At 44.8% G+C, this 27,129-nt stretch overlaps 1 long non-coding RNA gene across 3 annotated transcripts in view; it reads left to right on the forward strand.

Moving 5' to 3' along the window:
- Nucleotides 1–9,517: 9,517 nt before the first annotated feature.
- Nucleotides 9,518–27,129, forward strand: part of LOC132346745 (uncharacterized) — a 300,409-nt gene continuing 282,797 nt past the window's right edge. Inside the window, exons 1-2 of one of the 3 annotated variants that reach the window (XR_009496684.1) lie at nt 9,518–9,699; nt 9,832–9,928. This is a non-coding gene — a long non-coding RNA (uncharacterized lncRNA). Of the gene's footprint in view, nt 9,929–22,887; nt 23,012–27,129 lie in introns of those variants that run through there. The other 2 variants (XR_009496683.1, XR_009496682.1) reach the window with 2 other exon arrangements.

Below are 27,129 nucleotides of genomic sequence, written 5' to 3' on the forward strand. Positions count from 1 at the left end.
CCAGGTGCTCCTATGCTGCTTCATTCTACCTGCAGCATACCCTACGTGCATCACCTTCTAATAACGATGATTCATATTTGCTGAGTATTTACTACGTGCCAGGCACTCTTCTAAGCATCTTGCGTGCTTGCAGATTCTCTCTCTTAATTCTCTCATGAGAGTTTTATATCTTTTCTAATTTCCATCTTACATTCTAGTGTTTTTTTGTTGCTGTTGATTTTTATTGGAGTAGAGTTGATTTACAGTGTTGTGTTAGTTTCTGGTGTTTGGCAAAGTGAGTCAGTTACACATATACATATATCCACTCTTTTTTTAGATTCATTTCCCATATAGATCGTACAGAGTATTGAGTAGAGTTCCCTATGCTATACAGTAGGTCCTTATTAGCTGTCTGTTTTGGACATAGTAGTATATATATATTTCAATCCCAGTCTCCCAGTTTATCCCCGTCTAATACTCCCTGGTAACCATAAGTTTGTTTACTATATCTATAACTATTTCTGTTTTGTAAATAAGTTCATTTTTTAAAAAATGATTCCACATGTAAGTGATGTCACGTGATATTTATTTCCCTCTGTCTGACTTCACTCAGTAATGACAATCTCTAGGTCCATCCACGTTGCCGCAAATGGCATTATTTCCTTCTTTTTTATGACTAACAGTCCATTGATTATAGGTGCCACATCTTCTTTATCCATTCCTCTGTTGATGGATATTTAGGTTGCTTCCATGTCCTGAGCATTGAACACTAGGGTGCATGTATCTTTTCAAATTATGGTTTTCTCTGGGTATAGGCCAAGGAGTGGGATTGCAGGGTCATCTGCTGGCTCTAGTTTTAGTCTTTTAGGGAACCTCATACTGTTCTCCATATACATTATAGTTTAGAATGGCCTGTTAGTGTGTCTCACCTAATAGGTGGTGGGTTTCTGGAACCTAGGTGTTGTGACTGATGAAGCTTTGTGCCCTTGAAGCTTGGCACAACGATGGAGAAAAATAGGTCATTCCATATGCTTCCTGGCCCATGTTGATTATAGCTCTTAGACGGCTGTCTGTGGAATGATTGCTTCCTGCTCCTCTCCACTGGAACAGCACCTGCTAGGAGGGAAGGACTATCTCTGTTGTGTCCTGGGGCCTCTGCTGGGTGGGGCCTGGTGCTCAGTACCTCTTTGATGAATGGATGGAGTCAGGAGAGGCTGAGAGTGGGAGGACCGGGATACTGGAAGCCAACTCAATACTCAAATTCACAGCTGCTACTGATAAAGACCTTGACTAATGTCTTCAGGCCAATATTCTGGGGTCTTGTGAGCCTCTGTAACTTGGAGCTTCGCATGGCTGATAAGTGACTCTTCTAGAAGGAATCTTGCTCAGTAGGCAAAACCTTCTGTGGCCAGCGTCAGTTCAGACCCTCTTCCCCATTAGGATGGGTCACAACTTATACTCTTTCTGTGTCTCTTTTTTGTGTGTGTTTTATCTCCCATGCTGGGTCTTAGTTTCCTGACCAAGGATTGAACCTGTGCCCCTTGCAATGTAAGTGTGGAGTCTTAGCCACTGAACAGCCAGGGAAGTTTCGACTTACTTGCTTGACTCATGATCACTTGGGGCCATTAAAAATACAGATGTTATGCCCTCCCGTGCCCCCACACTATAAATACACCCACACATACCCTGAATCAGAATTTCTGGGGTGAAGCCCAGGAGGGTATGTGTCAGATCATTCAGTCGATTTCCGATGTCCTTAATTTATAGGTAGGGAGTTCCTGACATCCTACCTTTCAGGTGGAGGAAATGGATCAGGTACTGAAAGCAAAGAGATGGATTTTTTTTCCCCCTGATACAAAACCATACACTTTCTCTCTCCCTTTTATTCTCGCTCATGTCTATTCTCTTTCTTGTTGTCTTTATTGAATCATTCTTACCTGAATCTTAAGAGACAAATGGACACAGCCTGAAACAGGCAAAGGTGAGCTCAGGGCTCAGTTGTGACCAGAGTCGGCCCAGTGACTTGAGTCCTCTCAGCCCTGGGCAGGCAAACGGGAGATCTGTGGTGTGCTGGGCACCGCTGATGACAGCTTATCATACAGCGGGGCCTCCCAAAAGCTCATTTACTAGCTTAAAGGTCACATTTCCTTCTACTCCCCTTTTTAAGCTTAAAAAAAAAAAAAAAGAACTCTGTCAAAACGACAGGAGGCGTCACAGATGCAATCTTCAAGTCTTTCTGAGCAGGCCAACCATTCGTTGGCTCTCAAGATGACTGCAAATAATTTCCTTCCCATCTTCTTTATAAGCATCAGCTCCTCCTTCCCCCTTGCACAGGGAGGGACTCTGTCCCCCCATCCTGAGTGGACACATGGTCAGACATCTTCATCCACACTCAGGGTGCAAGCTGTTTGCCCAAACATCACTTTGTTTTATCGTGGCTCAGTAGTAAAGAATCTGCCCATGATGCAGGCGAGCTGGTTCAATCCCTGGGTTGGGAAGATCCCCTGGAGAAGGGAATAGCAACCCACTCAGTATTCTTGCCTTGAGAATCCCCATGGACAGAGGAGCTTGGTGGGCTACAGTCCATGGGGTTGCAAAGATTCCAATGCGATTGAGTGACTAACACTTTCCCTTTTCAAGGACACCAGGGGTCGTGTTCTTTTTTTTATGAAACACCTATGAGATCTGAGAGGGTCAGTGATGTGCAGGCTGGGAGCGGACACAGTCCCCAAGACCCAGCGTCCTGTCTTGGGGGCCAGGGCCCCCTTCTCCACCTTCTCCCTCCTCACTGGTCTGGGTGGTAGCACCTTCTCTGTTCTCCCTGTCCCAGTCAGGTGCAGGGAGGCACCTGCCAGGTGGCTGCTCTGGCTCTGTGGGACTCTCAGGCATTTCCTTTGGCCTCTGGTCACTCTTTTTTTTTTTTCATTTTATTTTTTATTTATTTATTTTTTTAATTCAAAAGTTTTAAATTTTATTTTATTTTTAAACTTTACAATATTGTGTTAGTTTTGCCAAATATCGAAATGAATCCACCACAGGTATACCTGTGTTCCCCATCCTGAACCCTCCTCCCTCCTGCCTCCCCATACCCTCCCTCTGGGTCATCCCAGTGCATCAGCCCCAAGCATCCAGTATCGTGCATCGAACCTGGACTGGCGACTTGTTTCATACATGATATTGTACATGTTTCAATGCCATTCTCCCAAATCTCCCCACCCTCTCCCTCTCCCACAGAGTCCATAACTCTTGATAAATACCCCTGTCCTGCCTTTGAGGAAGAAGCCAAGCTGAGCCTGAATTAAACCTGAGTGGAGGTGCTTGGAATGAGAATGGGGTCTGAGATATTTGTTAAGGTCCATAAGGAGCAATGGAGCTCAGCCTCTTAGCCTGTAAACCTCATTTTTATTTCACTTGATGTTCTGATATTGCCATTTATTAGCAGCTTCACTGGGGCTTCCCAGGTGGCTCAGTGGTAAAGAATCTTCCAGCCAGTACAGGAGACTCAGGAGACATGGCTTTGATCCCTGGGTTGGGAAGATCCCCGAGAGAAGGAAATGGCAACCCACTCCAGTATTCTTGCCTGGGAAATTCAACGGATAGAGGAACCTTGTGGGCTACAGTCCATGGGGTCGAATAGAGTTGGACACGACTGAGTGACTAAGCATGCACGGCTGCTTCATGAACACACACGTCTTTGCTGAGGACTTGCTGCATGCCGGGCATTGGTGTGGGGCTGGGGGCGAGGCAGTGTGGACGGCTCAGGGTAAGAGCAGTGTGGACTCTGAAAGGCTAGAAGGGCATGTGTGGTGCTCTTGAGATAGGAAGGAGGCTTGGGTTCGTTGGGAGGGCAGGAGCGGGGAGGAGTGGTTGGATTTAGGGTTTGTTCTGGAGGCAGAGCTGATGGCATTTCATTGAGTATGGGGTCAAGAAGAGATGAGTTTGGACTGGTAACGGCATGTCTATGCGTGTACACCTAGAAAGCTTCTGTGATCTTCGGCACCTGGGGAGATTCAAATGCAGGAGGCTCCTGGCAGGACATGGGCCATTGGAGTCAGGACCTTCTCTGGAGCCACTGCAGCAGCTTCCTGGCAGGTCTCAAGTCTGCTTCCTGGCTTGTCTTTCTAAAGGAGGGTTGGGTACTTTCCTTTCCCCCAGACCCACAGGTTGTCCCTGTGGCTTTTAGACCAAAGTCTAGACCAGCCCAGGGGCAGTCACAGCCTCATGCTAACTTCCCACCCCAGCTCCAGCCACTTCTTCACCTGCATTTACTGATGTTCCAGACACATCAAACGCCTCCCTCCTGCTCCCCCACCCATGACATCACAGTCACACTCCCTGCCTTCCCTTATTCTCTTCCCATGCCTCTGCCTTTCAGGAGCCTTTGCAAGCTTAGTCAGAATTCTGCCTTCCCCAAGCTCATACCCCATATTCTTCCTGATGGAATTATTTCTCTAATGAAACTTGATTTGTACATTTAGTCACCATTTAATTTTCCTCTGTATTACAGTTGTGTATCTTTAAACATGTATTATATATATTTATACTGTATTTATATATATATTATATATTTTGTGTTATAGTTGTATATCCCTATGCTGCTGCTGCTGCTGCTGCTGCTAAGTCGCTTCAGTTGTGTCTGACTCTATGCGACCCCATAGACGGCAGCCCACCAGGCTCCCCCATCCCTGGGATTCTCCAGGCAAGAACACTGGAGTGGGTTGCCATTTCCTTCTCCAATGCATGAAAGTGAAAAGTCAAAGTGAAGTCGCTCAGTCGTGTCCGACTCTCAGCGACCCCGTGGACTACAGCCTACCAGGCTCCTCTGTCCATGGGATTTTCCAGGCAAGAGTACTAGAGTGGGTTGCCAGTGCCTTCTCTGTATATCCCTATAATACTGCTTTTATTATTGTAAGGTCTCTATTACTAGATTTAAAAAAATTTTTTTTAATGTGAACCAATTTTGAAGTCTTTATTTACTTTGTTACAATATTGCTTCTATTTTAAGTTTTGGTTTTTTGGCTGTGAGACATGGGATCTTAGCTCCCTGTGTGTGTGTGTGTACTCCTTCAAGTCACTTATGTCCGACTCTGTGTGACTCTGTGGACTATAGCTCACCGGGCTCCTCTATCCATGGAATTTCCCGGGCAAGCATACTGGAGTGGGTTGCCATGCCCTCCTCCAGGGGATCTTCCCAACCCAGGGATCGAACCCACGTGGTCTCTTATGTCTCCTGCACTGGCAGCTGGGTTCTTTACAATTAGTGCCACCTGGGATGCCCCTTTGATCCCAGCTCCCTGATCAGGGATCAAATCCACATCCCCTACATTGGAAGGTGAAGCCTTAACCACTGGACCGCCAGGGAAGTCCCTCTATTCTCAAGGGTGAAGCTGAGTCTTACTCTGTATTCCAGTCTAACCTAGATTTTTAGACCCTCAGTAAATGACCTGCATTATATTGATTCAGTGAAGACAGACAGGAGCTAAGAGGGCAGTTCAGAAGCATCAAGTGCCCTCTGATTACAACTATTGCTGGTGTACATGGGTGACGGTAAAGAGCTTGTAAAAACCTGGAAATCAGGTAGCTTTCTATTTCAGAGGCAGCCAGCTCTCTCAAGATAATCCAGTGGTCCACCACATTTCCCAGCCTCCTTTGCACTTAGATTGGTCACACGACTGTCTCTGGTCTGTGAGATGTGGACAGGAAGTCAGGTGTCACTTTGAGGCTCTTGGGAATCAGCACTCTCCTCCGTCTTTGTCTCTGGCTGCTGCAGTCAGCCTGTTCAGTTCAGTTCAGTCGCTCAGTCGTGTCCGACTCTTTGTGACCCCATGAATCGCAGCACGCCAGGCCTCCGTGTCCATCACCAACTCCCAGAGTTTACTCAAACTCATGTCCATCGAGTCGGTAATGCCATCCAGCCATCTCATCCTCTGCTGTCCCCTTCTCCTCCTGCCCCCAATCCCTCCCAGCATCAGTCTTTTCCAATGAGTCAACTCTTTGCATGAGGTGGCCAAAGTATTGGAGTTTCAGCTTTAGCATCAGTCCTTCCAATGAACACCCAGGACTGATCTCCTTTAGGAAGGACTGGTTGGACCTCCTTGCAGTCCAAGGGACTCTCAAGAGTCTTCTCCAACACCACAGTTCAAAAGCATCAGTTCTTCAGTGCTCAGCTTTCTTCACAGTCCAACTCTCACATCCATATATGACCACTGGAAAAATCATAGCCTTGACTAGATGGACCTTTGTTGGCAAAGTAATGTCTCTGCTTTTGAATATGCTATCTAGGTTCATCATAACTTTCCTTCCAAGAGTAAGCGTCTTTTAATTTCATGGTTGCAGTCACCATCTGCAGTGATTTTGGAGCCTGGAAAAATAAAGTCTGACACTGTTTCCACTGTTTCCCTATCTATTTCCCATGAAGTGATGGGACCAGATGCCATGATCTTAATATGTAGAACACAGAACGGATGGAGCCTGGATCCAGACACGTCTGATGGAGATGGGTCCTGCCATCTCACATCAGAACTTGCAAGGATATGACACAAATGTTGTACTGAATTGATGAGGTTTGGATTTGCTTGTTACCTCAGCATAGCGTATCATATCCTGACTATCGTATCCTCTCAATGTAGAGCTAGTAAAATCTGCATATGATGGTTTGATTAGCGATCTGAGAAAGCTAAGTCAGAAATGGTCTGTTTGTAAACTTGCAGGCATCAGACATCACACCCAGGATGATTCAGTGAATGAGCTCATGGAGGCAGAAATAGAATATGATTGTAAACAAACACACAAACAAACAGCAGAAATCGAATCCATTGTGATGTACTGTGATTCAGAAAGGGGGCACAGAAAGGGCAATGGAGAACCAGAAGTCAGTCGTGTCCTTGAGAGAGGATGTCTTGGCTACTTGGAGGAACAGCATCTGGGCCTTTTGGACTATACTGCGGAGATGCAGGCATCGGCCTGTTGGGGACCAGATGTCATTTCACGTTCAGGTTATGTAACTTCCTGTTTCTGATGTGAAGCTAGGCGTGCAGTTTGTAGCCCGCCAGGCTTCTCTGTCCATGGGATTCTCCAGGCAAGAATACTGGAATGGGTTGCTAAGCCCTCCTCGAGGGGATTTTCCCGACTCAGGGATTGGTCCTGAGTCTCCTGTGTCTCCTGCATTGCAGATGGATTCTTCACCCACTGAGCCACCTGGGAAGCCCCTGCTTGAAGTATAACTTCCAGATAATACTGAACTTGCCATTAATTTGTTCAAAAGGAGAGAGGAGCCTCTGTGCTATCACACATACTAGCTGATTTAATCGACAGATCATTTTCATTGCCAATGAATTCTCTAGAAATCTAGTTATGTGTATCAGCCTCTCTAAGGCAGTAAGTTCATACATGGAAATCAGAATGAGATGGAAATCAGAATCAGTCTGTTGAATCTGTTGAAATTAGACCCAATTCACTGGTAATCCACCTTGTGAGGTCTTTAGGCAGCCAGGTGGGCAGTTGGGCATCCAGGTCTCAGACCCTCTCTGGTTCCACCACTCAGCTTTGCTGTGGGAGTTGTGCTTGCTACAGTGCGTAGCCTTACCATGTAACCTTCAGGGACTTCCCTGGTGGTCTGCTGGTAAAGAATCTGCCTTCTTTACATAAAGAATCTACATCCCCAATGTAGGGGATGCGTCTCAGATCCCTGGTTGGGAAACTAAGATCCCACTTGCCTCAGGGCAACCTGTTTACCACAGCTACCAAGCCTGTGTGCTCTGGAGCCCAAGCACTGTAATGAGGAGCCACATAAATAAATAAATTAAGAAAGAAAAAACACGTAACCTTCAGATACTTCCAGAAATGGAGCTGACTGGGAGACACAGTTAGCTTTGTCTGTATGATATGAGTCTTTACATTAAGGTTGGAGACCCCCAAACACCCCTTTAGAGAATCTCCTTGAAAATACATTTGATTGCTGACTTGAAAACAATAGACCCAACCATGAACAGCATTGATTCTTGTTTGCTTAAATAAATTTCAGGGAGAGGAGTCAGACAAACACACTCTAACTCTGCGGTTTCCCCCAGAAATCTCAAAGACAGTTTTGGATCATCAACAATATATATATCTGCAGCTGTGTGTTTGAAAGCTACCAGCAAATTCTTACTCAAATAGTTTCTCACGTAAGATTCACGTTTTGAAGATTTTCAGTTCCCTTTAGTCTCCTTTCTGGTTCTAGACTTGAAATACTGGTTAAGTCTCATATCCCAAACACCCAGCCCCAAACTAAAAATAGAACACAAATCGTTAATTTTTTGGATTTATTAAAAAACTTTTTTTTAATTTATTTTTCGTTTTATTTGTTAATTTATTGGCCACGATGCCTGGCACGCGGGATCTTAGTTACCTGAGCAGGTATTTAACCTGAGCCCCTGGCATTGGCAATGTGGAGTCTTAACCACTGGACTGCCAGGGAAGACCCTGTTAATTTTTTTAAAAAAATTATTTCTTTTTGACTGTGCTGGGTCTTCGTTGCCTGTGGGCTTTCTCTAGGGCAGCAGGGGCTACTCTAGTTACGATTCTCAGGCTTCTCTATGGTGGCTCCTCTTGTTGCAGAGCAGGGGCTCTAGAGGATACAGACTTTAGCAGTTGCACCTCCCGGCTCTAGCGCACAGACTCAGTCGTTGTGGCGCATGGGCTGAGTTGCTTTGCGGCATGTGGCATCTTCCCAGATCAGTTATCCAACTCATGTCTCCTGCCTTGGCAGATTCTTTACCACTAAGCCACTAGGGAAGCCCCCTTTTAATTTTTTTTTAATGGTAAAAATAGTCATATAAGAAGAATTTCTAGAAGTGCAGAAATAATAAAAAATAGAAAGTAGGACCCTTCCTAGTTCCATCCCCCAGAAAAAGCCGCTGTGACTAGTTTGGTGGATATTATTCCAGATTTTCTCCCTACACATATACAACCATATGTTTTATTATTTACAAAAATGGAATAATTTATGCATGCTGTCTTACAATATGCTTTTTTTCTCTCAGGAACATATCTTGGGCATATTTTTTATGTCAACGCACATTTGTATTTTTTAGTGGCTGTGGAATATTCCATTTTATATGTGTACTATAACTTTTTTAACCAGTTCCCATTGCATTGCTCTCAATTTTTCACGTTTATAAACAATCCTGAAATGAATGTCTTTATCTACAGATTTTTGAGTACCATATGGCCTTACTATAGTTAAGTTTCTAGATGAGAAAATATTAGGCCAAGAGATTTCTATGTCTTAAATTTTGATAGCTTTTGCCCAAAGGTCTGTAGAGTATACATATTTACCACCACCATGCTGACCTCTTGGTTGGCATTGCATTTTGATAGTCTTTGGTAATAGAAATCTCAGGACTAGAGTCTACTGTGCAAGGTAGAGGTGTAATTTTTTTTGAATTACTAAAATGCAATTACCCCCTACAGTGCCATTTTGGTTGTGGTTTCATAAGCACAAAATGGTAACCATGACTCATGAGTGAAAGCAGAAGTGTAGCCCATTCTGACATTCTCAGTCGAGTTCCCACCTTGTGGCTCCCCCACCCCCACAAGGACAACTGTACATGTGTGACAAGGTTTGTTGGGCTAACAGGAGTAGGAAGTGCTTTGCTTTACATCTGCCTTTTACAGAGAAGTCCGTGGGCTGAGATGGAAAAGTCCTTAACTCCCACATTTGCTGGCTATGCACCCTTGGTGCGTCACGAATTCTCTCTGAACTGATTTCTTTATCTGGCTTCTGGCATTTTGCAAGAACTAACTGAGAAAGTAGACGGAAGTTCCTAACCCAATGCCTGACATGTAGCATTTGCTTGTTTTCTCCATCAGCTGAGCATCCTTCCTCTGTGGAAAATAGAGCTTCTGTTCAAGGACCAAACTTCACCATGACAAACGACTCTGGTTTTAAACCATTTTCGAGAGAAGGGTAAGTCTTACTTGTTGGGAAACTCTATTCCTCTTGATTTGTTTGCAATATATTGGATGTTTAGATATGTTGTTGAACAGGATGCTTTTTTGCTTGTCTTTTCAGAGCAACTTTCTCTAACGGTCTTGTTGTTGATCAGTTGCTAAGTCGTGTCCGACTCTTTGTGACTCCATGGACCGTGGTCTTAACTGTATCCATTTGGTTTTGCCGAGTGCATTATGAAATAGGTCATATTACTGTTTGACCACATTATGTAGATACATACAGCTCATTATGTTTAAAGCTGCCTATTGTTTGCAAAGGTGGCTCTGCTGACAGTGGTTCCAGTGGGAGTGACTTGAGCTCAGTGAGACCGGTTGGGTCTATGAGGCTTTTCACTCTGTGCACATGTGAACTTGTTTCCTGGGTGAGCTGCTTTACTTAAGATTGGAAGAATCTGTCACTCATGGTAATTTTCTTCTACCTAGGGGCTTAGCTAAACCCTTGCTATGTTTCTAGCCATTCAGAACTACTCCAGAGTATTCTAAACCACGTGGCTGTCCATCTGGAATATCCACAAGGTGGATATGTGGGAAATGCCTACAGAGGGGGATCATTCCTGGAGAAATGAGAAAGCTGGTGGCAAAAATAAGGCCTGGATTGAAGGGAGGCAGCACAGCTTAATTCATTAGCTTGCTTTTATTTAACCACCATCAAAGGTGGGGCAGGTAGTGAATAGTAACCTTAATTTTCAGATGAGGAAATGGGAATTCACAAGTTTAATGCCTATGTTTAATGAGATTTGTAAAGTTCCAGATTGAACTCAAGACCTGTGGTCCAGTTCTCTCTCTATTGAGGAAGACTGGGATGGTAGTAGCACCCCCCAAAACTGTTCCTGGGCTGCAGATGCAGGAGGCCCAGATTCAGCATCCACAGCAAAGTGTCAGGGTTCAGCCAGGTGAAACTCAGCGGGGACACGACCTGGTGGTAAACTAGAGGGAAACTAAGGCAGACACAGAGTTCTATGAAGTGTGTTGCTGAAACCAGAGATGGAAGGACCAAGGATGTCCAGGTATTCAGGGCTCACCTCTGAGATAACCAGTCACTTTCAAGATCCACCTGGGAGAGGCTGGAGGCTGTTAACTTATCCTAGTTCATCAGATTTCACTGGGTATGAAGCCTGGCAGAGCTCAGGGGAAATGAGGCTTCATGACTCCTGGTCAGAGGGGCTGAGAGCAGCAGAGAATGTATGCAGGGTTCACAGGTTATCCCACAGAATCGCCTGTTCTAGATGCTTCTCCTGCCTTCCTTGCTTCCCCTCTGCACTTTGATTGAATGCGGCCAGCAACACCAATGATGCCAGGCTATGCTGAGCTCCATGCAAGTGTTCTGAGCTCTCCTGACTGCTTTCTCTCCTTTTCTGCTGGACTCATTCAGCTCTTCATTGAAATGTGTGTTGTTCATGTGGCAGATTTCTGTTTCTGATAAGGCCGAGTGAAGTTTAGGCTGCTGCATGGCTTTGGCTTCCTTCAAATTTATACCTGTTCATAGCTCTATTTAGTTTGCATCATGGTTTGTAGATAATGACACCTTTTCTCTGTTACATTCTCTAACAATCTAGTTACACTAAATCTTTCCATACAGGTTCATGATCTCAGATCATTTTCATGACCAATCCATGGGGAGATTTTCTATTACCCTCTCTTCCCTGCCCCTACTCCTACAATACTCTAGCCTCAAATTAATATCTGACATCTTTCTTGAAGGCTGATAACAAAGTATTTTTGTAAAGAACAAAGGCTTTTTTTTTTTTTCTTTCCTAAAGCTGACTTTTGGTTAACCACATTTGTTTTCTGTTGGGGCAGAGAATAACTATAGAAGGCACAGGCCTGGATGCTCAAATTATGTCTCTTAAAATGAATGTTTTACTGCTCTAGAATAGAACATGCTGAGAGTGATAGAGTGGGAAGGTCCAGGCAGGGCCTGCTGTTTAGCTAATCTGTCCAGTTCTTGCAGTGCTTTGGAGAAAAAGAAAATCATGTGTTGAAGGGCAAGGGGATCTTTGCAGTGATGCTGTGGCATTTTCAGTCCTGTTTATCTCCTGGTCCTTGTTTTTACTTTTAAGGAGTTAAAGGTTAATAATTTATACTGAAATACATAAGGATAAATATTGGGTGGAGCTTTCCTTGTAGCTCAGTTGGTAAAGAATCTGCCTGCAGTGCAGGAGACCTGGGTTCCATTCCTGGGTCAGGAAGATACCCTGGAGCAGGAAATGGCAACCTGCTCCAGTATTCTTGCCTTGAGAATTCCATGGACAGAGGAACCTGGCAGTCTACAGTCTATGGAATTGCAAGCATTGGACACAACTTAGTGACTAAACCACCACCAAATATTGGGCAGGGTGTTGCCAGACACCTTTTTTTCTGACACTTTTTGATACTATTGTGTAAGAAAATCAAATGTATTTCCTATGTTATATGAACTTGAAGAAATTGAAAGCCAGGGGAGAAAATACAATCAGTAACGTTTTGGATTAATCAAGCTCCAGACCCAGTGACCGATTTATAGGAAAACAAATTTATAGGGAAACAAGAAAGAGGAATGTATTAAGAGACATCATGGGATGCAATTAGCAAAACTCAGATATAAGTACTTCTAAGAGCCTCTTGATGAGGGTGAAAGAGGAGAGTGAAAAGGCTGGCTTAAAACTCAACATTCAAAAAACTAAGATCACAGCATCTGGTCCCATCACTTCTTGGCAAATAGATGGGGAAAAGGTGAAAACAGTGATAAATTTTATTTTCTTGGGCTTCACTATCATTGCAGGTGATAACTGCCTGCATGAAATTAAAACACATTTGCTCTTTGGAAGGAAAGCTACAACAAACTTAATTAAAAAGCAGATACATCACTTTGGTGACAAAGGTCCATATAGTTAAAGCTATGGACTTTCCAGTAGTCGTGTACAGACGTTGGACCATAAAGAAGGCTGAGCGCTGAAGAACTGATGCTTTCTAACAGTTGTGCTGGAGAAGACTCTTGAGAGTCCCTTGGACTGCAAGGAGATCAAACCAGTCAATCCTAAAGGAAATCAACCTTGAATATTCATTGGAAGGGCCGATGCGGAAACTGAAGCTCCAATACTTTGGCCACCTGATGCAAAGAGTTGACTCATTGGAAAAGATCCTGATGCTGGGAAAGATCGAGGGCAAGAGGAGAAGGGGGCGCCAGAGGATGAGATGGTTGGATGGCATCACCGACTCAATGGACATGAGTTTGAGTAAACTCCCGGAGAGAGTGAAGGACAGGGAAGCCTGGATTGCTGCAATCCATGGGGTAGCAAAGAGTCAGACACTGCTTAGGGACTAAACAATGATTGAACAACAAAGAATGGATAATCTAATTTCTTCTTCTTCTTTGATAACAATAAGGGCAAGAAGACATGGGAAAAAGAAATGGAGTAACCCGTAATTTAAAAGAGAATTAAGATCTATAACTAATAATAGTGTATAGACCTTACGTGGATCCCAGTGCAAAATTCTAAATAATAAAAAAAGTTTTTTTAAAGGATAGGTAAATGTGAACACTGACTCAATGTTTAATTATATTGAGTTAATGTGATTTTTAAAGTTTGTGGTCATTTCAATTTACACATTTAAGAAGATAAAATAGTTTCAGGGATTTACTTCAAATCATAAATCATTGGTGTTTGTGTGGACAAAAAGGAAATAAAAGTGGCCACTTTTGTGTAAGTTTGAAAATTTCCTAAATTAAAGGTAACATACAAAAAGTAAGCTAAACTGTAAATGAAAAAAAGCAAGGGCTGCAGCTTAGAATAATTAATGTAAAAATGCCTTGTGTCTCTAAGTTGAAAGAAAGCCAAATGTTCATTTTTATTATTATTTTTCATGCTAAGGTTTTGGATCATCAAAATCAAAACCTAAACACAAATGCACTTAAAGTAAAATTAATAGAAATATATAAACCTATTGACAGTGTTTTTTGTAGCAATCCTGTAATAAAACAAGGAATTTCTCAGCCCCACTCCCTCCCCCTATATCATTTGAAGGTCAGTAATGCTGTTGTGTTTGACTAAGATTTCTAGTGTCATTTATATACACTGCATGCTAAATTAATTTCCAAAGTTAAACTTGACGTTTATCAGAGTTAGACTTTGAAATTCACACAAGAGAAATAGGTCAAATCACATATTACAAAAGAAAAAAGATAAGCACCCATGTGTTTAAGCTTTAAAATGTCCTGGAAGGGGCTTTTTTTTTTTTTTTTAATCAAAACAGTAGGAGCTACAAAAAAAAAATGATTATATAAGGTCTTCAATTGTAGATGCATAAAAGTAGATGGAGGGGGTGGCAGGAAGACATTTGGCAAGGTCAGAGTCAGAATTTGTGGAGTTCAAATGTCTTGTTCAGTCTCCATTCTACTCTGCTCTGGTTGGAGATGTTGGGAATCTAAAAGTGAGGCATGGCAGATGTCCTTGCGGTGAGGATTCTGAATGAGAATTATGTTCTTTAATTATACGCTCCTCGGCTTTGGATTTGGAAGGCAGAATGAGCTTTGGTTTTTCCAGTAGTCATGTACGGATGTGAGAGTTGGACCAAAAAGAAGGCTGAGTGCTGAAGAATTGATGCTTTTGAACTGTAGTGCTGGAGAAGACCTTGAGAGTCCCTTGGACTGCAAGGAGATCCAAGAAGTCCATCCTAAAGGAAATCAACCCTGAATATTCATTAGAAGGACTGAGGCTGAAGCTGAAGCTCTAATACTTCGGCTACCTGATATGAAGAGCTGACTCTTTGGAAAAGACCCTGATGCTGGGAAGGATTGAGGCCAAGTGGAGAAGGGGGCAGCAGAGGATGAGATGGTTGGATAGCAACACTGACTCAGTGGACATGAGTTTGAGCAAGCCCTGGTGGAAAGTGGAGGACAGGGGAGCCTGGCGTGCTGCAGTCCATGGGCCCGCAAAGAGTCGGACGTGACTGAGGGACTGAACAACAACGAAAGCTGGTGACAGTAACCGTCCTGCCTTTTCGTTAGTTAGTAGGAGACGACCAAGGAAGAAGACCTGGGAAAAGGCTGTAAGGTACGAGGGAATAAAAGGAGGAAAGGGCAGTGGAGGTGAGCGGGTGGTGCTGGGGCTGTGGGTGGCAGACAGGGCGGCGCCCTGGTGGTGCTTGCTGGGGCAGTGGCAATCCTGGCGGGCCTCATGGTGCTGGTTTGTCTGCTGCTAGCGCTCAGAAGTAAGGGAGGAGGTTGAAAGCTGCTTAAAGATTTGTTGTGACACTTAGCCTGAGCTAGTTATTTCTGCTCACTCCTTTAGTTCTATGATGAACCTCCCTCTGCAGTAAGTGCAGATGCTTCTTTCTGACCCAGCAAACCGCACACAGCTCAGCCAGGCTGCAAGGTTGAGGCCTGGACTCCTGTCCTTTTCCTGTGTGTAGCTGACCCTCCAGTCATAGACTTGGGCCTCCTGTGTTCTGTACTATAACTCTGCTGGCTCCAAAGAACCAACATGTGACTCCACGGGTGCTTCTACCCCTTCCCCATCCTGACCCCCAACCAACGGGCCTGGGAACCAAAATACGCGGCTCCGAAGGCCGGTTCTGCAGCTTTCTGTCTCTGTGATTTTGGCTCAGTTTTGTAACCTCTTTGAACCTCTGTTTCCTCATCTCTGAAATGGGGGGAAATAGCAGTACTTCACAAGGTTAGAATGTGGATAATAAAGTGAGTTAATTATCTAGAATATGGCAGGTGTTTGTACACAGTATCCATTATATAAGTTGCGCACACTCTGAACGGAGTCAATGGATCATTCCACTTGGGGAAACTGATGAGAAAGCAGGTTAGTATCAGAGGGCATTTCTTCGCCGATCACAATAGACTTTCCATTGAGAAATTCCCTCTGCACACGCGTGCAGAACAGTCGGGTTCCTCTCAAATGAAGTGTTGTTTTTTTGACTTGGCAAGGGCATGGTGTACTCTGAGCCACTTACTGTCCTGTGTCAACAACAAAACAGAACAACACAAACAATTGCTGTTTGGCCTTGGTGACTCTGATCTCGGGTTTCTGCCTACCACCTGATCAAGCTCTGAAGTCTTGCTTCATGTAATCCTTAGATAAATACAATATTATTTCCTCTTAAGAGAAACCCATCCACCTAATGAATTATATATATTAAAGTAATTTCTGCTTACACACTTGCCGAATGTTAAATGCTCATAAACTATACTCTGAACAATGCAGGTGCCATTAGACTTAGAGTTGTTACAGTAATTTTATCATCTCTCCTAGTTCATAAATAATTTACACAGGGACTTCCCTGGTGGTCCAGTGGTTAAGACCCCTTGCTTCCACTGCAAGGGGCACAGGTTTGATCCTGGTTGGGGAGCAAAGATCCCACATGCTGCATGGTACTGCCAAAAAATAATAAAAACTTAAAATAATTTACACAGAGCAGAGAGCTTAAATTTTATATTTTCTAAAGGGAAGAAAAGCATAATCAATTGTGTATCTCCCCATTTCTATTTATAGACTATCTCCCAAAATATCTAGTTCTGAAACTCTACAAGATTGATGATATGAAACTAATCTATGCTATCGGAAGTTGAAACTAACATGTTTAAGTGGGTGTTTTATACGAAGTTCTCATACACTTTTTGATTCAAAGTTAACAACTGGTAAATATCAGTTCCTTTTGAATATTTACTAGAGCCTTAGATTGATGATTCTAACTCATACTATGAATAGAAATTGTGTTTTCTTCATTTTGAAAGGAATTTTTTTTTTTTTCCTTTGCCATCCACTGGATATTGAGACTGTGTCATGATGTGACTTAAACATGATGTAACCTGGTGGGGGAAGGAATTATGTGGTGTTAAAGAAGGTCGGGTCGAATGGAATGTTCCTAGTTCCTGAAGGAAAGGAGATATTGCCTTTTATTGGTTTACAAGTTATGTTTCAAGTGTTTTCTTTGAGACTAGGAGTTAGGTCATCCCTTTACTATACACTTAATAATTTGCTAATTCAGTCCCCAAGCTTCTAAGTAGTATTTAGACAATCTTATTTGTCTCCAGTCCCCATTATAAAGTGAGTCGTAAGCTTACTCTCCAGGTGCATCACGGATATCAAGGCTGGGGGCTTATTTTAGCAAGAAATACACACAATCATTTAGACATGGCCCCTACCTTCATAGACGTGACTATTGAGCCTTAGAGATAAAGTGAAAGAAAACATTATGAAATGTCTTTTTGTTGTTCTTTGGGGGTTGGATATAGATACAGATGCAGCCGCTACTTCGGTGAGAACGTTGAGTGCACATCCAGCTCCCTGCATAGTCTAGCCGTGGTCCTTCTCAGCCCAGACCTCTTGAAGCTGTATGTTGTGTTTGAGATGACAACCTTTCCAGATAAAGCGAGATCATTCTTTATTGTCAGTATACACACAGCTGGCCTCCCAAACCAGAAGTTTCCTATAAGCACTCAAGGTCCACTCAAGGTACAAGAACGAGAAGTGAAATTGGATCACAAGCTGAGGGTTGAGCTTTTGGGTCTTGAGTTGTGCTTAGTGATCGGTTTCTGAGAAACCTGCTCCCCCAGCTGTAGCACATGTTGATGTTCTCTGGGCCCCATCAGAGTTATGGTCTCCAATGAGGCAACTCAGTTTCTGATAAGGTAGTACGTGGTGGGTGGGGGTCAGGAAGCAAGGGCAGAGGATGTCCCCTTGAACTATGAGATAAGAAAACAAACAAACCCATGTGAGGCAGGAATGACATTTGTTCCGATGCCTAATTTTAGAAGCAGAACGTGAAGAGATGAGTTGGAACACACATGGGCAGCTCCAATAAAATGTTGAGGTGGCGTGTCCTTGCTCTTACTCTGAATGCTAGACTGTAGGACCGACATGCACAGGGTTTTGCAAAACAGGTAATTGCTAATATATTATTGTTTTCTACTAGAAGGTCTGAGATCGTCTGGCTTGGTCTCTGTGAATAAGGATATAGACTTGATAGGAACTGAAAAGTAACTTTCCTTTCCTGCATTAACCATGTAGGAAGCAAGTAGGAGGGAAGTAGAAACTCCCCCCAGGTTGAATCTTCATGGAGCTCTGTAATTAGGGGCCCTGATGGGGTGTCTGAACATTCAAAGGAAACTGGAAGACTGAAGGCGGTCTAGACAAGGATGGCAGATACATGGTATAAAGGCCACTCTCTTTTTTCCCATGTCCTGGCAGATCTCACCTGTGAACCATGGCATTTTTTTTTTCCTGCTAAGATTTTCAGTCCTTTTATGTTGAGATCTACAAAATCAGGAAGACCATCTCACCCTGTGTGAGTTCTCATTTTATATTTCTGGTTGTAATAAATTAGAAGTCACAAGACATCAAGAAACTGACATAATTCAAAAGGTTTCACTTCTTCTTTATTCTAATTTATGGTGGTGGTCATGAAGCCTCTTAAAGTGAAATTGATGTTGGTGATTTATTCTGGGTGAGGGACTAGTCAGATTTTTTTGTTGTTTTTACATAATGAGATTAAGGTTAATTTTCAGAGATAGACTCATACTAACCAAGATTACAAAAATTACATGCATGCTCAGTTGCTCAGTTATATCCAACTCTTTGTGACCCCCATGGACTGTAGCCCACCAGGCTCCTCTGTCCATGCAATTTCCCAGGCAAGAATGCTGGAGTGGGTTGCCATTTCCTCCTCCTGGGAATCTTCCCAACCCAGGGATTGAACCTGCATCTCCTGAATTGGCAGGTGGGTACTTTACCACTGAGCCACCTGGGAAGCCCACTTAGGAAACTAATGTTGTGTTATAATAAGAAATATACTTGGTCTCTGCTCCCAGTTCTCAGCACCATTTGAGTTTATGCCAATGCGGTGACTTAAGGCACATCCCCTGGATAGCCTGGGATGGGGCAGGTCATCAGAAAGACCGAGTGATTAGTGGGTTGAGACTTTCAGCTCCCCAGCCACAGCCTCTAGAAAGGGGAGTGGGATGGATGCTGGAGATTAAATCTCTATAAAACTCTCAAACAGTGAGATTTGATAAGCTTCCAGGTCGGTGAACACTTGGTGCTGAGCTGGTGGTGCACCTGGAGAGACCCTGGAAACTCCATGCTCCTCCCCCCATGCCTTGCTCCAAGCATCTCTCCCAGCTGGCTCTTCCTGAGTTGTATTCTTCTAGAATAAATCAGTAAACATAAGTAAATGTTTCCCTGAGTTCTGTTAGCTATTCTAGCAAATTATTGAACCAGAGAAGGAGGTCAGGGGAACCTGATTTATAGGTGGTTGGTCAGAAATGCAGGTGACAACCTGACTTGCAATCGGCCTCTGAGGTGGGGGTGGGTGTGGGTAGGAAGGGTGGCAGGGCAGTCTTCTGAGACTGAGCCTTAACCTGTGGGATCTGCTATAATCTCCAGGTAAATAGTGGTGTCAGAACTGAATTTGTAGGACATCAGTTTGTGTCTGCTGAGACTGGGGAGTTGCTTGAAGTAGGGAAAGCCCCCACATAGGAGAGAATTAGTGTTTCCTTTATGGATAGATAAACAGAAATGCCACTCTATTTAAACTCAGTGAGTACTATCTTTGCATTAGCCTGACCTGGTTTTTAGCTACCTGAGAAGTAGAATCATAATGAGTAAGTTTCTTGAGAATTATGGAACCGAGGGCTTCCCTGGTGGCTCAGATGTTAAGGAATCCACCTACAATGTGGGAGACCTGGGTTCGATCCCTGGGTTCGGAAGATCCCCTGGAGGAGGGCATGACAACCCACTCCAATATTCTTGCCTGGAGGATCCCATGGACAGAGGAGCCTGGTGGGCTGCAGTCCCTGGGTTCGCAAAGAGTCAGACATGACTGAGCAACTAAGCACAGCATGGAACCAGAAGTAAAAGAATCAGTTGCATGAATTCCTTTACTTGTTTAATGTTTTGACCATTCTACACTGAAGACAAAGTGTCTGCTCTCTTAGGGCCTACGTGGTGAGAAGATGGCTGATGATCAACAAGGATACGATGAATAAACATGGTCATTTCGAATAATATTTAGTTGATATGAAGAGTATAAAACAGGATGTTGTGGTAGTGAATCAAACGTTTAATTGATTCCTGCTCTATTAGTGGGCTGGCCTTTCTGCAGCTGGTAAACTCCTGACACCAGAAGCAGAATGACTAAGACCTTGGGCGGGATGTGCCTTCTCCCTTGGACGGTATACTAACTGGACTGCCAAAACATGCCTCAGCAAGTCCGCGGCTCATAGCCCCTTTAGACAGATCAGCAGTCCTTGATGCTGGGGAGCAGCAGTAAGTCCGATTAACAGCAGCAACCCCGTGGTCAGAACAGACCTGTAGACATGTTGTGCCTCTTGTAGACGTTCAACAAATGTCCACTGAGCTTCTGTTATGTACCAAGTGCTGTGCTGGTGCTAAAGACAGGCCATGAACAAATATGAAACATGCTATCTTTGGACACCCATGTTCACAGCAGTGTTATTCACACCAGCCCAAAGGTGAAGTGTCACAAGTGTCCACTGATGGATGAATGGCTATAAGGTGCCATAAACACAGTGGAATATTATTCAGCCTTAAAAAGAGAGGGAATTCTGATACATGCTACTGTGTGGATGAAGCTTGAGAACACTCTGCTAAGTGAAATAAGCCAGCCCCAGAGGAACAAATACTGTGTGAATTCACTTATAGAAGGCACCTAGAAAAACTCACATCAGGTTCACATAAGTTCACAGAGATAGAAAGAAGGGTGCTTGCTGTAATCAGGAGAAGAGGTGGGAGCTGGTGTTTAATGGGCACAGAGTCTCAGTTTTGCAAGATGAAAGGAATTCTGCGGATGGATAGTGGTGATGGTGGCCTGACAATGTGAATGTACTTGCAAAGTGAAAGTGTTTGTGTTCAGTTGTATCCAACTCTTCATGACCCCAATGGACTGTAGCCTGCCAGACTGAATTGTACACTTAAAAATCATTAAGATGGTACATTTTCTATCATGTGTATTTTATGACTGGTGCTACTATAAAAACAACATAAATCCCAAAGGGGTGATGAACAGTAAAAAGAATAAAGCAGGTACTGGGGATTGAGAGTGGCCTGGGGTGGTTGCCATTTTGGGAAGGATGGTTTAGGCACAGCCTCTCTTAGGACATGACAGAAGAGACCCAAAGGAAACGAGGGGACAGGCCATGAGGATGTTTGAGAGAACATTCCAGGCAGAGGGAAGAGCAGGTGCAGAGAGCCCGAGCTGGGAGCGTGCTTGGCGTGTTTGAGATTCAGCCAGGAGGTCCTAGACCAGAGTAGAGTGGGTGGGGTGAGCAGACAGGAAATGGGGTTTAAGAGGGAGACCGAGGCCAGAGCAGGTTGCATCCTGTCACCGTGGTAAGGACCTCAGGTTGTTCTCCAAGTTGATTATGAAGTCATTGGAGGGTTTTAAAAATGTTTTTTTGATCTATGTGTTTATTTTAGTTTTTAATTTTGGCTGCACTGAGTCTTCATGGCTACGTGTGGGCTTTCTCTAGTCTCGTGTGGTGCAGAGCCTTCTCATTGCACTGGCTTCTCTTGTGGAGCATGGGCTCTAGGCGCTCGGGCTTCAGTAGTGGTGGCACATGGGCTCAGGAGTTGCGGTGCATGGGCTTAGTTGCCCCACGGCATGTGATATCTTCCTGGACCAGGGATCAAACTTGGTCCCCTGCATTGGCAGGCGGATTCTTAACCCGCTGGACCACCAGGGAAGTCTGCTGGAGGGTGTTGATTGCAGGGCTGACATGGCTTCAGTTATGTTAAAGGGATCCCTTGGGCTCCCTGGCGAGGAACAGACTTCAGGAGACCAAGAGTGGAGGTGGGATGACCAATACGGAAGCTGACGCAGCTAGAAAGCAAGTCAAGGTGAGATGAAAGGGGCTTGGACTAGGGTGGTATTGGTGGCGGCAGCGGGAGGTGACTTGATTTTGCCTTTTCTATATTGAAGGTAGCCCCCCAGTGGGATTGTAGTAATAAAGCAGCCTTTAGGCAGCACTGATGGCCATCTCTTCTGGTCTCCCCACTGTGATGTCTTCACTGACAACAAGATCAGTGCCCACTCAGCTGCCTCTCACCACCTCTGTTTCTTATCACCCGAAGGCACAGGGAACTCCCGGTCCCTGACATACGGTGCACCAGCCATGGAGATCTGGGGTGCTGCCTCCAACTGTCCAACAACCTGCCTCCCTGCCACTTTTGCTCCCGTGCCAGGGGGGCAAAGGCCAACTGCTGTCAAGATCCCAAGAAGGTCCCACACATATCTGACCTGACGTATCTTGAGCCCTGTCGCTTTGAGAGATGCTGGCCTTTGGGGTGTGGGGTTTGCAACCTGTAACCCCTTCTTCATCTTCCTTCTCTCATTCCTGGAGGGGACCTGTCTCAGGGGGAACTCCAGCCTTGCTGCTTGAAATGTTAAAGAAGGGAAGATAAAGGGATTTTGAAAAACCCTTTTCTCTCTTGACAAAGCCTTTGCATGGGTTTGATAATCTTATTATAGATGTTAAAGGCTGAACTTGAATCTTCCTTTTCCTTGGCATCCTTACTTGAACATCCTAATGTTCTCTGCAATACTTCCCAGCTCAACTAGGATGCAGGTCTTTTGCAGAGAAAGGCCAAAAGGAAAAGCAGAGCGATAGATTTCAAGACACTACGCCTCTCCTGTAATTGAACTTTAATAACCTGAAGCAGTTCCCATAAGTTTCCTGGGGCGAAGTGGCCTGTGCCCACGAGCGGTCTCCAGGGCCGCGGGGAGTGACGGTGACTGGTCTCCTCTGCCCGGTGCTGGGTGGGCGCCAGGCCCAGCCCTTTCCCTGATGGTTCGGTTGAGGACATTTTTGGAAGCTCTCCAGAGAAAATTGTCAAGGCTAATCTGAAACAGGTTGTCACTGGCAGGCAGCAAAGCAGGAGGTGTGGAAACGGGCGGCCGTGTCGTCAGATGGAGGTTTCTGAAAGTTCAAGGGAGCCATGGTTACAAACACCTCCTGTACGGTCAGGCCCTTGGGCGCAGTGCGGGGACACTGGGCGGGAAGAGAAGAACCCCAGACTCCTGTTGGAACCAGGTCAGTCCCCATTTTCAGAACTGGATGGGCCTCTGGTCCCAGTGGGCTGGAAGTGAGTTCAGAGGGTGGCGAGGTGCAACCCTTGTGGGCTGTGGTATTTATTGCCCCTCATGAACTGTGTGGTTAAATTCTGAGGTACGGTTTCTTATAAACTTAAAAAAATTTTTTATTTTTGGCTGCGCTGGGTCACTGTGGCTGCGCTCCAGCTTTCTCTCATTGCGGCCAGTGGGGGCTGCTCTTCGCTGGGGTGCGCGGGCTTCTCACTGCGGTGGCTTCTCCTGTTGCCGACCACGGGCTCTAGGCATATGGGCTTCAGTAGTTGCGGCTCAGGGATTTAGTTGCCCCGCGGCACATGGAATCTTCCCGGACCAGGGATTGAACTCGTGTCCTCTGCATTGGCAGGCAGATTCTTAACCGCTGGGCCACCAGGGAAGTTCAAGACTCAGTTTCTTTATCAGTAAAATAGAAACAGTATCGTAATCACTTCTGTCCAGCCAGTTTCACAGAACTCCTGACCACTGAGGTTGGGACAAAGGAGGGATGGGAGGCAGAAATTACCCAGAAGGCAGAGACATCATGATTCAGTGTCCTGCTTGGGTTGATCGCCTGGGTCCAAGGGCTCAGTGGGCTGCTCAAACCTTACCAGGGGCAGGGGGACCTGGAGAAGTAGAAAGCTCTGTGTAATGGTCCCTGGTGGGGTCGCCTGGGGCTGCTGACTGCTCTTGCTTAGTGAAAGGCGTTTCAAATGCACAATGCATGATTGTAGCCCCTAGGAATACAGCATTTTCGAGCAGCTATGTACAGGATGCCAGCTGTAAAGCATTGCCGTGTTCATACGAGCACTCAGGACATGTGAAGAGAAGTGACTATATTATTGCTGGAATACTTCTCTATTGAGGAGAACCTTGCCGTTCCCCTACGGAGCCTCTGGAAGAAATTAGGGTCATTTTTAAGAGGCCTGCGTGAACACAGTGGAGCATTCATGCCTTTTATTTTATTCCTGACGCATTTACAATTGGAAAGTTTTATTATTCTGAAATTATTAAGTAGTTTGGGGGGAATGATTATTTATTTTTAAATTTATTTTTGAGAGCTCCTTTCCTTATTTCTTTTCATGTTTAAAAAATGTATTCTCTCAGAAGCCAATTTTTTTTTTTTTGGTGCAAGTGTGTGTGTCTAAAAAACCTTGGCCTGAGCATGAGAGGCTGACCTTTAACTTCAGAAGAGGAGGAAGTGCGGTTCGGGGCAGCTGGGGAGGGCGAGAGGGAGGGCAGAATGAGTCAGAGGCTTTGCAACGCCCTCCCACCCCGCCCTCCACCCCCAGGCAAGAGCCAAGCGCGTCCATCCAATGCTCAATCGGAAAAAGGAATCCCGTAGAAGCGACCACTGTGGTGATGACAGCGTGAGTGGTTCCTCTTTTGAAGTCTTAACGCTCCCAGAGCTGTGGGAGCAACAGTCAGCCGTGAGGAACTGGGTGTTTTCTCTCCGGGACAAAGGAGAAGGGCCGTGACAGCGAAGAAGCATTGGCCTTAGGAGCTGAGCAGGGCGACCCTAAGAGGTTGAGGAATGGAAGGCGTTTCAAGGTGGGCCGTGGGTCACAGTGACCTGGAACCGTGACTTCAGCTGTAGGCAACTGCCTCTCCAGAAGAAGTGGGGGCACTGTGTTATCGTCTGAGAACCGTGGTGTCCTGTCTAAGCAGACAGGCCGTGTCCACTCGGCAGCCTGCAGTGGGCACGCTCTACCGGGGCACCAGGGCCTTGTCCACCCGTCACCTCCTGCATGAAATGGTTCCTGTCCAGCTTGAAACCGATGTGTGAGCCCCCTGCTCCCACAATTCTGAACTCCCAAGTCACATAGCCACTGTCTTTCCTTTTTGACCCCATAACAGTGATTTTTGTGGACAGTTCCCTCGTCCTCTGCAATGGAAAGCCAGCAAATGAGGAGTAATTATGTGTAAGCCAGGTTCTAGGCACACAGATGGAGAAAGGGAGAGAGAGAGAAGGAAAAAGACAAGGAGAGAGAAATCTTCCTTTAGGGTCTTAAAAAATATTTGGATTCTTTCCCCTAAATGCCACTAAAACTCTTCCCACCTGGGTCACAAACGATCTCCTAACCATCAGTTCCAGCAAACACTGCCTACCGCCTTCAATGATCTGGAAGAATCAACCTTGTATTTGGAGATCTTCTCTAGTGCTCCCAGGATACCACTCTGCCTTGGCTCCCCTGTCCCCTCTCACCTACATCTTGGGGTCCACTGTTCTTTACCTCTGTCTCATGAATGAGGCTGCTGTTTCTCAGAGTTCCACTTTTTTGGTCTTCTTCTCACTCCTCCATTTTTTTTTTTTCCCTCAGCAATTTCATCTTATTCCAGAGCATGTAATCCTACATTTTATTAGGCTTCTCAGGTATGCTGATTCCCAAGCTGTTTTGAGAATCTCTGGACTTCCTAATCCCTCTGGTTCTTAGCTTCCCCATCTATAACATAGGGACAGTCATGGTACTTGCCTCACTGGACTGTCATCAGCATGAAGTGGGTTCATATATGTAAAGCACTTAAGCGGTGCCATGCTCATAGTCAGGTGTTGGAGAGTCCCTTGGACTGCAAGGAGATCCAATCAGTCCATCCTAAAGGAGATCAGTCCTGTGTGTTCATTGGAAGGACTGATATTGAAGCTGAAACTCCAATCCTTTGGCCACCTGATGCAAAGAGCTGACTCATTTGAAAAGACCCTGATGCTGGGAAAGATTGAAGGCAGGAGGAGAAGGGGATAACAGAAGATGAGATGGTCGGATGGCATCACCGACTCAATGGACATGAGTTTTGGTGAACTCCGGGAGTTGGTGATGGACAGGGAGGCCTTGCATGCTGCAGTCCATGGGGTCTCAAAGAATCGGACACGACTGAGCGACTGAACTGAACTGAACATGTCAGTTGTTTAGTTCAGGACCCAAAAGAGATCGGCAGAAAACAAAAGCCTCAGGAATATGTCCTTTTAGGACTTAGAGGAGGAATAGAAATCAATGCAAGCAGAAGAAACAATAGGAGAGATAGATAGTAGGGAAATATGGGGAAGTTCTCTATCATGGAAAAGAGGAGACCAGAGAGACCAGGGGCTGCGGACGAGCTGAAACAAATGCGGTCTCAGGAAAAACTGTTGACTTTGAGGATTAAGAAGCCATCGGAGGGCATGTTTATAGAAGGACGGTTAGAAAAACCAGATTCCTTCTTTAAAGCTCGGGGCCCAAGAATATATGAAGTTCATTTATACAGCATCCAGCAAAACTTCTGGTGCATTACAGGCTATAAATAAATGCACTTTGATGCATTTTATAAATTGAAAGTACTTTGGGGATTACTTGACTGTGTCTAAAGAAATTGGGTCATTTACTGATCTTCAAAACTGTGTGGAGGATGGAGCTACTTAATCTACAATGAGAGGAAGAGGATATTGGGGTGGTGGGGATTGTATATGGGGCAAACATCTTGGCCTACTTGATTGAATTGTCATCCACCGATGAAGGAGTTACGCCCATCTCGATTCAGGGACGTGTATGTGCCTCAAGTTGCCCTTTGATTTGTAGATGCTGCTGCTACAGTCTAGTCTCGTTTGCTCCATGCTCAGTCCTAGCCCTTGCCTGCAACAATAATTTTGTCTTCGGCATTCTGTGTTGGTCTCTATGTGCCCCAACTGTGGTAATGCTTTTCTGTAGTTCAATGTCCTGAGAGTTATGCATGAAAGTCCTTCAAAATATTTCTCCACTTTATGGTTACCTGCCTGTTTTGGGAAAATGGGGGGATGGGATATTGGAGGAAGAAGGAGAAATCAAACTTAAAGAATGCCCACTATTTTATTCTTTAATTAAAAAAAAATTTTTTTTGGCCACACTGTGAGGGGCAGGTTATCACTAGACTGCCAGGGAAGTCCCAAATGTCCATTATTTATAAAACTCATTTCAGTTCAGTTCAGCAACTATTTATTGGGCATCTCTAGTTGCCAGGCCTCTCACATGCTGTATCATTCTTCCAAAAACTTTCTGAGAAGTTGTCATCCTGCCAATTTACAGATAAGCTGTTCTGTATTCACTCATTGCCCTGCAGGTGATTTCTAGAACTTTA

This window comes from Bos taurus, chromosome 12 (genome assembly GCF_002263795.3).
Source record: "Bos taurus isolate L1 Dominette 01449 registration number 42190680 breed Hereford chromosome 12, ARS-UCD2.0, whole genome shotgun sequence".
In the NCBI taxonomy this organism is placed as follows: Eukaryota; Metazoa; Chordata; class Mammalia; order Artiodactyla; family Bovidae; genus Bos; species Bos taurus.